The following is a 13,199-nucleotide window of genomic DNA, read 5'->3' on the forward strand; positions in this document are numbered from 1 at the left end:
ACACCCAGCCAGGACTGCTTTAAGGCACAGCCCTAAAGAATCTGCCTGCAATGCAGGAAACGGGGGTTTGATCTCTGGATCAAGAAGATTCCCTAGAGAAGGGAATGGCTACCCACTCCAGTATTCTTGCCTGGAATATTCCATGAGCAGAAGAGCATGGTGGGCTACAGTCCACGGGGTCACAAAGAGTCAGACGTGACTGAGCAACTAACATACTTGACACTTTTCCGGCTCTTAGTGCCAGTTGAGGCTACTTGGGCCTTCGGAGGGAAGGGTCCCCCCTCCAAAAAAAGCTGTGAGCTCTTGTGTTGTGGGTCATCCCCACTTCACGCCCTTGGTCATGAGACATGAACTAGGTATCGATGGGCAATGGACCAAGGAGGCCCCATGAGACCACAAGAGAGGGAGAGGCAAGCCACTCCCAAGAGGCTGAGGAAACTGCCCCACTAGATGGACCCCATATTCAATGAATTAACTCACCCCCAGAGATGGGCACCCAAAGCAAGCCAGGGTTTGGGGTCCCTGAGGAGGCCCATGCCCACTGGTCTCACAGGACAGGAAAATCCCACATGAAGTCATCCAAATGAAAAGAGGTTTATTATCAGGAGACCAAAGGGTGCCTCCAAATCAAAGACAGGACGGGGCTGATCTCGCGGGGCTGGACCTGAGCAGCCAGGGTCCCCACACCCTCAGTGTGGCTTCTCTCCATCTCCTTGAACTCAGATGGATCAGGTTCAAATTCCACTTCACACCCCACAAGCTGTGTGATCTCCAGTTGCTAGACCCCTATGACCCTCAGTTTCACTATCTTGTTCTCACACACAAGAGGGATAATACTAACTTTCCTTCCGGTGGGAACACTGCCTGACCCACAGTGTGGCTTTGAGTTTGTTGTCATATTTTTGTTGTTGTTTTGTTGCTTAGTTGTGTCCGACTCTCTGTGACCCCATGGACTGCAGCACACAAGGCTTCCCTGTCCTTCACTATCTCCCAGAGTTTGCTCAAACTCATGTCCAGAGTCCATGACGCTATCCAACCATCTCATCCTCTACCGCCCTCTTCTCCTTTTGCCTTCACTCTTTCCCAGCATCAGGGTCTTGTCATATATTGTTGTTCAGTCACCAAGTCGTGTCCAACTCTTCGTGACCCCATGGACTGCAGCACACCAGGCTTCCCTGTCCCTCACCGTTTTCTGCAGTCCTCTCAAGTTCATGTTGCCATATATATAGTGTGTGACTATAACATACATATGTTACACATAGTGCATATTAACCTTCTTAATTATCCTCTCACTGACAAGCCCTCTCTGACTTCTCACTGATTTTATGCCTCTGAAAGGCAACCACCAGAGGGCGCCAGACTCCCTGTTTTTAAGTCCCAGATACAACTTCCTGACCCATTTGATTTTTTTTTTTTTTTTTTTTTGAAACTGATTCATTTGATGCTGGGAAAGACTGAAGGCGGGAGGAGAAGGGGACGACAGAGGATGAGATGGTTGGATGGCATCACCGACTCAACTGACATGAGTTTGTGTAAATTCCGGGAGTTGGTGATGGACAGGGAGACGTGGAGTGCTACAGTCCCTGGGGTCACAAAGAGTTGGACACAACTGAGCGACTGAACTGAATTGAACAACTCCCTGAAGACTGCTGGTGCCACAGTCCAGGACATTCTGAGGCCTCTTTTCTAGAAAGTTCATGGAAATGGAATCAGAAGTCATGTGGTCTTTCCTATCCAGCATATTTTGCTCAGCGTCATGAATCTGAGACTCAACCAAGTTACTCTGTAGATTAAGAGCTAGATCTGTTTTACCTAAACTGGTGCAGCCACTATGGAAAACAGTATGGACGGTCCACAAAAGACTAAAAATAGACTTATGGGTTCCTGCAAACCCACTCTTGGGAATATATCCCAACAAAACTATAATTTGAAAAGATACATGCACCCTTAAGTTCATAGCAGCACTTTTTTCACTAGCCAGCTTTGGAAGCAAACTAAATGCCCATCAACAGAAGAATGGATAAGAAGATGTGATATATATATATATGTATGTGTGTGTATACACACACAATAGAATACTACTCAGCCATTAAAAAGAATGAAATAATGCCATTTACAGCAACATGGATGGTCCTAGAAATTAACATACTAAATGAAGTATGTTGGAAAGAGAAAGACAAAAACCATATGATATCACTTGTATATGGACTCTAAAATATGACATGAATGAACTTATCTATGAAACAGAAACAGACTCATAGACATAGAGGAGACTTGTGGTTGCCAAGAGGAAGGCGACTGGGGAAGAATGGATTGAAAGTTTGCGACTAGCAGATGCAATCTATTAATATTACATATAGAATGGACAAACAACAATGTCCTACTGTCTAGCACAGGGAACTATATTCAATATCCTGCAATAAACCATAAAGCAAAAGAACATGAAAGGTATATATATGTAACTGAATTACTTTGCTGTAGAGCACAAATTAGGAACACGTTGCAAATCAACTATAGTTCCATAAAAAACATTTCTTTAAAACAGGGGAGGAGCCAAGATGGCGGAGGAGTAGGACAGGGAGACCACTTTCTCTCCTACAAATTCATCAAAAGAATAACTGAAGGCAGAGCAAACTTCGCAAAACAACTTCTGATCGCTAGCTGAGGTCATCAGGCGCCCAGAAAAGCAGCCCATTGTCTTCGAAAGGAGGTAGGACAAAATATAAAAGATAAAAAGTGAGACAAAAGAGCTAAGGACGGAGATCCGTCCCAGGAAGGGAGTCTTAGGCGGCATTGCTTGGGGTAGGGTCCGGGCCTGAGTGCCCTGAGGACAATCGGAGGGAGCTTCTGTGAGTTGCCAACTTGAACTGTGGGAGACCAAAAGAGAGAGAGAAAATTAACCGGCCCAAACACACTGCCAGCTGTTCGCAGAACAAAGAGACCGAGAAAGTCCAGAGAAGAGCTCGCAGGCTGCGGACCGGCCCAGCCCCGCCGGAGGCAGGAGGCAGAGGGGAGGTCGCGGCGAGACACAGGGCGCAGGCACCCGACCGGCGCGGGCGGGGACTGGGGCTGGGGACGCGGAGGGCAGAAGGCGCACGCACCCGACTGGCGCCAGCGGAAACTGAGACTGGGTCCGTGGAAGGGAGTGGGCGCGCCACACCTGGGGAGAGAGCGCCAATCAAGCCCCTGGCTGCCTGGACCGCTGACGGGGAAGGCACAGAGAGCAGGCGCAGCTTTTCTTTCCGCGCTTTTGTGTAACACCCGAGGGCTGGAACCTCGCGCAGCGCGGGGCGCGCTCCATATAGAACAGCCGGGAGCCTGAGCAGCGCAGACGGAGAAAGCAGTGTCAGCCCCTCCCGGCAGCGCCAGCCCCTCCCCACAGAGCAACGGAACTAGCTACCTGAATAAGAGTCCACCTCTGCCCGCCTGTGTCAGGGCGGAAATGAGGCTCTGAAGAGACCGACAAACAGAAGCCAAATAAACAAAGGGAACCGCTTCAGAAGTGACTGGTGCAACAGATTAAAATCCCTGTAGAAAACACCGACTACACCGGAAGGGGCCTGTAGATATCGAGAAGTGTAAGCTGGAACGAGGAGCTATCTGAAACTGAGTCAAACCCACACTGTCCGCAACAGCTCCAGAGAAATTCCTAGATATATTTTTACTTTTTTTTTCTTTTTTTATTTTTTCTCTTTTATTTTCCTTTAAAATTCCCTATTACTCCCCCGTTACTCCTTAACTTTCATTTTCATAGATTTTTATGATTTTTTTAATTAGGGGAAAAAATTTTTTTTCTTTCTTTTTTTCTTGTTCTTTTTGTTTTCTTTTTTCTTCTTTTTTTTTCTTTCCTTTTTCTCTTCTATTTTCTATTTTTCTTTTTCTCTTATTTCTTTTAAAGTCCTCTAGTACTCCTCTACTACTCCTTAATTTTCATTTTCAATACACTATAACCTTACAAAAAAAAAAAAGAGAAGAGAAGCCCTATTTTTAAACCGAAGATTATTCTCTCCCAATCTTGACTCTCTGTTTTCTACCTCAGAACACCTCTATTTCCTCCTTTCCCCTTCTCTTCCCAATCCAATTCTGTGAATCTTTGTAGGCGACTGGGCTATGGAGAACACTCTGGGAACAGACAGCTGCGTAGATCTGTCTCTCTCCTCTTGAGTCCCCCTTTTTCTCCTCCTGCTCATCTCTATCTCCCTCCTCCCTCTCCTCTTCTTCATGTAACTCTGTGAACCTCTCTGGGTGTTCCTAACGGGGGAGAATCTTTTCGCCATTAACCTAGAAGTTTTATTATCAGTGCTGTATAGTTGGAGAAGTCCTGAGACTACAGGAAGAATAAAACTGAAATCCAGAGGCAGGAGACTTAAGCCCAAAACCTGAGAACACCAGAAAACTCCTGACTACATGGAACTTTAAGTAATAAGTGACCATCCAAAAGCCTCCATACCTACACTGAAACCAACCACCACCCAAGAGCCAGTAAGTTTTAGAGCAAGACATACCATGCAAATTCTCCAGCAACGCAGGAACATAGCCCTGAACGTCAACATACAGGCTGCCCAAGGTCACACCTAACACATAGACACATCTCAAAACTCATTACTGGGCACTCCATTGCTCTCCAAAGAGAAGAAATCAAGTTCCACGCACCAGAACACTGACGCAAGCTTCCCTAACCGGGAAACCTTGACAAGCCAATCGTCTAACCCCACCCACTGGGTAAATCCTCTACAATAAAAAGGAACCACAGACCTCCAGAATACAGAAAGCCCACTCCAGACACAGCAATCTAAACAAGATGAAAAGGCAAAGAAATACCCAACAGGTAAAGGAACATGAAAAATGCCCACCAAGTCAAGCAAAAGAGGAGGAGATAGGGAATCTACCTGAAAAAGAATTTAGAATAATGATAATAAAAATGATCCAAAATCTTGAAAACAAAATGTAGTTACAGATAAATAGCCTGGAGACAAAGATTGAAAAGATACAAGAAATGTTTAATAAAGACCTAGAAGAAATAAAAAAGAGTCAATTAAAAATGAATAATGCAATGAATGAGATCAAAAACACTTTGGAGGGAACCAAGAGTAGAATAATGGAGGCAGAAGATAGGATAAGTGAGGTAGAAGATAAAATGGTGGAAATAAATGAAGCAGAGAGGAAAAAAGAAAAAAGGATCAAAAGAAATGAGGACAACCTCAGGGACCTCTGGGACAATGTGAAACACCCCAACATTCGAGTCATAGGAGTTCCAGAAGAAGAAGACAAAAACAAAGGCCATGAGAAAATACTCGAGGAGATAATAGCTGAAAACTTCCCTAAAATGAGGAAGGAAATAGCCACCCAAGTCCAAGAAACCCAGAGAGTCCCAAACAGGATAAACCCAAGGCAAAACACCCCAAGACACATATTAATCAAATTAACAAAGATCAAACACAAAGAACAAATATTAAAAGCAGCAAGGGAGAAACAACAAATAACACACAAAGGGATTCCCATAAGGATAACAGCTGATCTATCAATAGAAACCCTCCAGGCCAGAAGGGAATGGCAGGACGTACTGAAAGTAATGAAAGAGAATAACCTACAACCTAGATTACTGTATCCAGCAAGGATCTCATTCAGATATGAAGGAGAATTCAAAAGCTTTACAGATAAGCAAAAGCTGAGAGAATTCAGCACCACCAAACCAGCTCTTCAACAAATGCTAAAGGATCTTCTCTAGACAGGAAACACAGAAAGGTTGTATAAACGTGAACCCAAAACAACAAAGTAAATGGCAACGGGACCACACCTATCAATAATTACCTTAAATGTAAATGGGTTGAATGCCCCAACCAAAAGACAAAGATTGGCTGAATGGATACAAAAACAAGACCCCTATATATGCTGTCTACAAGAGACCCACCTCAAAACAAGAGACACATACAGACTAAAAGTGAAGGGCTGGAAAAAAATATTTCATGCAAGCGGAGACCAAAAGAAAGCAGGAGTCGCAATACTCATATCAGATAAAATAGACTTTCAAATAAAGGATGTGAAAAGCGACAAAGAAGGACACTACATAATGATCAAAGGATCAATCCAAGAAGAAGATATAACAATTATAAATATATATGCACCCAACATAGGAGCACTGCAATATGTACGGCAAACACTAACGAGTATGAAAGAGGAAATTAATAGTAACACAATAATAGTGGGAGACTTTAATACCCCACTCACAACTATGGATAGATCAACTAAACAGAAAATTAACAAGGAAACACAAACCTTAAATGACACAATGGACCAGCTAGACCTAATTGATATCTATAGGACATTTCACCCCAAAACAATCAACTTCACCTTTTTCTCAAGTGCACATGGAACCTTCTCCAGAATAGATCACATCCTGGGCCATAAATCTGGTCTTGGAAAATTAAAAAGAATTGAAATCATTCCAGTCATCTTTTCTGACCACAGTGCAGTAAGATTAGATCTCAATTACAGGAAAAAAATTGTTAAAAATTCAAACATATGGAGGCTAAATAACACGCTTCTGAATAACCAACAAATCATAGAAGAAATCAAAAAAGAAATCAAAATATGTATAGAAATGAATGAAAATGAAAACACAACAACCCAAAACCTATGGGACACTGTAAAAGCAGTGCTAAGGGGAAGGTTCATAGCATTACAGGCTTACCTCAAGAAACAAGAAAAAAGCCAAATAAATAACCTAACTCTACACCTAAAGCAATTAGAGAAGGAAGAAATGAAGAACCCCAGGGTTAGCAGAAGGAAAGAAATCTTAAAAATCAGGGCAGAAATAAATGCAATAGAAACTAAAGAGACCATAGCAAAAATCAACAAAGCTAAAAGCTGGTTTTTTGAAAAAATAAACAAAATTGACAAACCATTAGCAAGACTCATTAAGAAACAAAGAGAGAAGAACCAAATTAACAAGATTAGAAATGAAAATGGAGAGATCACAACAGACAACACTGAAATACAAAGGATCATAAGAGACTACTACCAGCAGCTCTATGCCAATAAAATGGACAACTTGGATGAAATGGACAAATTCTTAGAAAAGTATAACTTTCCAAAACTGAACCAGGAAGAAATAGAAGATCTTAACAGACCCATCACAAGCATGGAAATCGAAACTGTAATCAAAAATCTTCCAGCAAACAAAAGCCCAGGACCAGATGGCTTCACAGCTGAATTCTACCAAAAATTTAGAGAAGAGCTAACACCTATCTTACTCAAACTCTTCCAGAAAATTGCAGATGAAGGTAAGCTTCCAAACTCATTCTATGAGGCCACCATCACCCTAATTCCAAAACCAGACAAAGATGCCACAAAAAAAGAAAACTACAGGCCAATATCACTGATGAACATAGATGCAAAAATCCTTAACAAAATTCTAGCAAACAGAATCCAACAACATATTAAAAAAATCATACACCATGACCAAGTGGGCTTTATCCCAGGAATGCAAGGATTCTTTAATATCCACAAATCAATCAATGTAATACACCACATTAACAAATTGAAAGATAAAAACCATATGATTATCTCAATAGATGCAGAGAAAGCCTTTGACAAAATTCAACACTCATTTATGATTAAAACTCTCCAAAAAGCAGGAATAGAAGGAACATACCTCAACATAATAAAAGCTATATATGACAAACCCACAGCAAGCATCACCCTCAATGGTGAAAAATTGAAAGCATTTCCCCTGAAATCAGGAACAAGACAAGGGTGCCCACTCTCACCACTACTATTCAACATAGTGTTGGAAGTTTTGGCCACAGCAATCAGAGCAGAAAAAAAAGTAAAAGGAATCCAGATAGGAAAAGAAGAAGTGAAACTCTCACTGTTCGCAGATGACATGATCCTCTACATAGAAAACCCTAAAGACTCTACCAGAATATTACTAGAGCTAATCAATGAATATAGTAAAGTTGCAGGATATAAAATTAACACACAGAAATCCCTTGCATTCCTATATACTAACAATGAAAAAACAGAAAGAGAAATTAAGGAAACAATACCATTCACCATTGCAACAAAAAGAATAAAATACTTAGGAGTATATCTACCTAAAGAAACAAAAGACCTATACACAGAAAACTATAAAACACTGATGAAAGAAATCAAAGAGGACACAAACAGATGGAGAAACATACCGTGTTCATGGATTGGAAGAATCAATATTGTCAAAATGGCTATTCTACCCAAAGCAATCTATAGATTCAATGCAACCCCTATCAAGCTACCAACGGTATTTTTCACAGAACTAGAACAAAGAATTTCACAATTTGTATGGAAATACAAAAAACCTCAAATACCCAAAGTAATCTTGAGAAAGAAGAATGGAACTGGAGGAATCAACCTGCCTGACTTCAGACTATACTACAAAGCCACAGTCATCAAGACAGTATGGTACTGGCACAAAGACAGAAATATAGATCAATGGAACAGAATAGAAAGCCCAGAGATAAATCCACGAACCTATGGACACCTTATCTTTGACAAAGGAGGCAAGGATATACAATGGAAAAAAGACAACCTCTTTAACAAGTGGTGCTGGGAAAACTGGTCAACCACTTGTAAAAGAATGAAACTAGAACACTTTCTAACACCATACACAAAAATAAACTCAAAATGGATTAAAGATCTAAATGTAAGACCAGAAAGTATAAAACTCCTAGAGGAGAACATAGGCAAAACACTCTCCGACATAAATCACAGCAAGATCCTCTATGACCCACCTCCCAGAATATTGGAAATAAAAGCAAAACTAAACAAATGGGACCTAATGAAACTTAAAAGCTTTTGCACTACAAAGGAAACTATAAGTAAGGTGAAAAGACAGCCCTCAGATTGGGAGAAAATAATAGCAAATGAAGAAACAGACAAAGGATTAATCTCAAAAGTATACAAGCAACTCCTGCAGCTCAATTCCAGAAAAATAAATGACCCAATCAAAAAATGGGCCAAAGAACTAAACAGACATTTCTCCAAAGAAGACATACAGATGGCTAACAAACACATGAAAAGATGCTCAACATCACTCATTATTAGAGAAATGCAAATCAAAACCACAATGAGGTACCATTACACGCCAGTCAGGATGGCTGCTATCCAAAAGTCTACAAGCAATAAATGCTGGAGAGGGTGTGGAGAAAAGGGAACCCTCTTACACTGTTGGTGGGAATGCAAACTAGTACAGCCGCTATGGAAAACAGTGTGGCGATTTCTTAAAAAACTGGAAATAGAACTGCCATATGACCCAGCAATCCCACTTCTGGGCATACACACTGAGGAAACCAGATCTGAAAGAGACACGTGCACCCCAATGTTCATCGCAGCACTGTTTATAATAGCCAGGACATGGAAGCAACCTAGATGCCCATCAGCAGATGAATGGATAAGGAAGCTGTGGTACATATACACCATGGAATATTACTCAGCCGTTAAAAAGAATTCATTTGAATCAGTCCTAATGAGATGGATGAAACTGGAGCCCCTTATACAGAGTGAAGTAAGCCAGAAAGATAAATAACATTACAGCATACTAACACATATATATGGAATTTAGAAAGATGGTAACGATAACCCTATATGCAAAACAGAAAAAGAGACACAGAAATACAGAACAGACTTTTGAACTCTGTGGGAGAAGGTGAGGGTGGGATATTTCAAAAGAACAGCATGTATACTATCTATGGTGAAACAGATCACCAGCCCAGGTGGGATGCATGAGACAAGTACTCGGGCCTGGTGCACTGGGAAGACCCAGAGGAATCGGGTGGAGAGGGAGGTGGGAGGGGGGATTGGGATGGGGAATACGTGTAAATCTATGGCTGATTCATATCAATGTATGACAAAACCCACTGAAATGTTGTGAAGTAATTAGCCTCCAACTAATTTTTTTAAAAAAAGTAAAAAAAAAAAACATTTCTTTAAAACAAAAGAGCTCATTCTGTTTTCTTGCCAAGAGGTCTCCACTGTGTGGATGGCCCACATTTTGTTTCTCTGTTCATCTGGTGATGGACATTTGGATGATTTCCAGTTGAGGCTGTCATGAATAATGCATGAACAGACAGACACTGCTGTGGACATTCATGCCCAAGTCTCTGTGTGAAGGCTGTGTCTGAGGTTCAAACTGCGCTTACGCTATTTGGGGGATGGTCATCCTCAGTGATTGAACTTCGTGGAGCCACTGGAGCCTGCATATTTCTGCCCTGCGCAAGACTTCTCCAAGGGGCTGTCTTGGCTCCAGAGCTCCTCCCCAGGGGGCTGGGACTTTGTCAAGTCAGCACATGGTCTGTGTCCCTTGCTTCTCTCCTGTCACAGGTGTGTCTTCCTACCAAACCTCTTGCACTGCTGACTCAGCCTTGATGTCAGCTTTCCAGAGCACCCAGCCCAAGGCACACATGGAGTGTGCTCGGAACAGTACCTAGCACGTTCTTTATCATTGTGATTATAACGTGGAGGCAGGCACATGAGTTCTGATGCTGGGTGACTGGGTGCAGCTCCAGTGCCCCCCTGAGGGGAGAACAGTAGTGCTAGAGCCTGTCCCACTTGGGCCCAGCCATCCAGAACTTTCCAGTAAAAAATCCACCTGCAATGCAGGAGAATCGGGCTCCATCCCTGGGTCAGGAAGATCCCCTGGAGGAGGAAATGGCAACCCACCCCAGTATTCTTGCCTGGGAAAGCCCGTGGACAGAGAAGCCTGGAGGGCTACAGTCCATAGGGTCCCAGAGAGTAGGATACGGCTGAGCATGCACGCTGTGAGAATGCATGCCAGGGCCCAGCTCTAAAGGGAGTGAGGGAGCGAGGAGAGAGGGGGTCAGAATCCCAAGCAGAGAAAATAGAGGAGAATATTCCATTCTTTTTGTTCTTTTTTTCTGACAGGGAAGTAGGATTTATTAGTGAGCATGTGTAAGGAGGGGACAGCACCAAGGCTCTCATGAGCACATGATCTGCTATTTGTCCAGAGGGCCACGATTAGGGATGTATTTAACCCCTAGCCATCTCGGATGAGCCGCTTTTCTGCTACCATGTTTTCAAATTCATCCGCCTTAAACTTAGTAAATCCTCACTTCTTGGATCTTCTGGCAGCCAGGGAACTTGAACTTGGCCCTGTGGAGAAGCCTCAATCACATGCTCCTTGTTCTGCAGCTTGGTGCGGACAGACATTATGACTTGCCCAATGTGGACACTGGCCACTACGCCCTGGGGCCTTCCAAAGGGACTGCACATACCCGTCTAGAGCCTAGACTGGGGACAGCAGGCCAGTCATGAATGTCCACTGGAAAGTGCTGTCTCCAAGGTCCCTTAGAGCAACCGGCTGCGGACACGACTGAGGTGGCTGCTATCTGCAGCCATTGCACAGCAGTCCTACCCTTTTTCTGTCCTCAGCTTCCCCGTCTGAAGCCGCCTTGGGGAAGCAAGAATCTTGGTAATGTTCTGAGCTGTCATGATGAAACAGTGCTGCATAATTTTATTACTGAACCGAGATAGCTCTTGGGACAAAAGGCAGTTTCAGAGTCTTTTATTACTGAAGAGGATCTGAAACATTTGCATTTTGCCTGATATTGTGTCCAAAGGGCATGGAGGAATTGTCCTCATAGCTGTCCACAGGAACAAGGAAGGGAAAAAAAAACAGACATCGGGTCAGCTTGTGCCCCTGGAGTCCTGATACTCCACTTGATAGACATGGTGATTCCACAGTGGTCATTTCCTGCCTCTCCCTGAACACTCTGGGACAAAAGCCATTAGGTGGGACAGAGTTAGTAGGCAGGGGCTGCGGGAGGGCCGTCTGGCCCAGAGAAGGGAGTCAGAGTCTGCCCAGTGTGAAGGAGACATGGAGGCAGGGAGTAGGCATGGGAGAAGGCCACCCATAACATGCAACAGGGTCCATCACATAAGCAAGTGAATCCACGATTACAGGAGCGGGGTTCTCACTGTCAAAGTGGTGAGGTCTGAAGCAGGAAGGGAGGAAGCCAGCATGACACTGTGGCTCTAGGCTGGAATTAGGCGTCAGTGTGAACTCGAGGTTCTCCATCGGTCGTCAAGAGATACAGGTAGACGTAAACGTGTGTGTGCACTGAACGGTATGGAGCACACAGATATTGGCCTCGAAGTACCATTAACCACTAACAAGAACCAGGGCTCTTTGTAGAATGGGCTCATTTTGAGGGGACTGTGTGTGTGTGTTAGTCGCTCAGTCATGTCTGACTCTTTGCGACCGCATCAGTCCATGGAATTCTCCAGGCAAGAATACTAGAGTGCGTTAGCCATTCCCTTCTCCAGGGGCTCTTCCCAACCCAGGAATCAAACTTGGGTCTCCTGCATTGCAGGCAGATTCTTCACCATCTGAGCCACCAGGGAGAGCCAGGGCAGCAAAAGTTCAAGGTGAGTCTGAGACATCTTGTTATGCCGGAAAGTCAAGACGTGCACAAGGAAGGATGGGGTCATGTCGAGAGGCTGCAGAAGTCACCTGACGTCCTCTGGCCTAAAAAGGGATAATTGGGACATCAGAATAAATCATAGTAACTTGTTTGATTTCCACAGCTGATGTAACCAAGTGCCATAGAGTGGCTCAAACAACAGAAACGAATTTGTCTCACAGGCCTGGAGTCCAAGATCCAGGTGTTGGCAGCGCTGGCTCCTTCTGAGGCTCTGAGGGAACATCTGTCCCCTGCCTCACTCTCTGCTTCTGGTGGTTTGCTGCACTCTTTGCTTTCTTTGGCTTGTAGAAGCATCACCCTGATCTCTGTTTTCATTTTTACATGGCATTCTCCCCACGGGTCGTTGTCCAAATTTCCCCTCTTTAAAAGGACACCAGTCATGTTGGAGTAGGGATCACCCTACTTCAGTCTGACCTTATCTTAACTAATGACCCTATTTTCAAACAAGGGCACATTCTGAAGTCCTGGGGAGTTAGGACTTCAATAGATTTTAAGTTGGGGGGGGGGTATACAACTCAACCCATAATACATGATAACAGATTATAATGTAAGGGATCAACAGGAAGCCACATGTCCATACTGATACATAAATACTGATTTAAATAAATTAATTCACTCAAAAAGCAAATGTGTGATAAGGAACAGATTTATATAGTCTCAAAGCACCTCCCCACTAGTTACTTATTCATAACAAAGGGTGAAAGAAGAAACCTGTAAAGAGGC

General features: G+C 43.3%; 1 protein-coding gene and 1 pseudogene across 5 annotated transcripts in view; both read right to left on the minus strand.

The window, feature by feature from the left end:
• The window catches only part of CEACAM20 (CEA cell adhesion molecule 20), an 84,650-nt gene that overhangs the window by 42,547 nt on the left and 28,904 nt on the right, over positions 1-13,199 (minus strand). The gene's annotated exons all lie outside the window — the stretch shown is intronic.
• Positions 11,323-11,439, minus strand: LOC122692960 (annotated as a pseudogene).

Source organism: Cervus elaphus, chromosome 4 (genome assembly GCF_910594005.1).
Source record: "Cervus elaphus chromosome 4, mCerEla1.1, whole genome shotgun sequence".
Classification (NCBI taxonomy): Eukaryota; Metazoa; Chordata; class Mammalia; order Artiodactyla; family Cervidae; genus Cervus; species Cervus elaphus.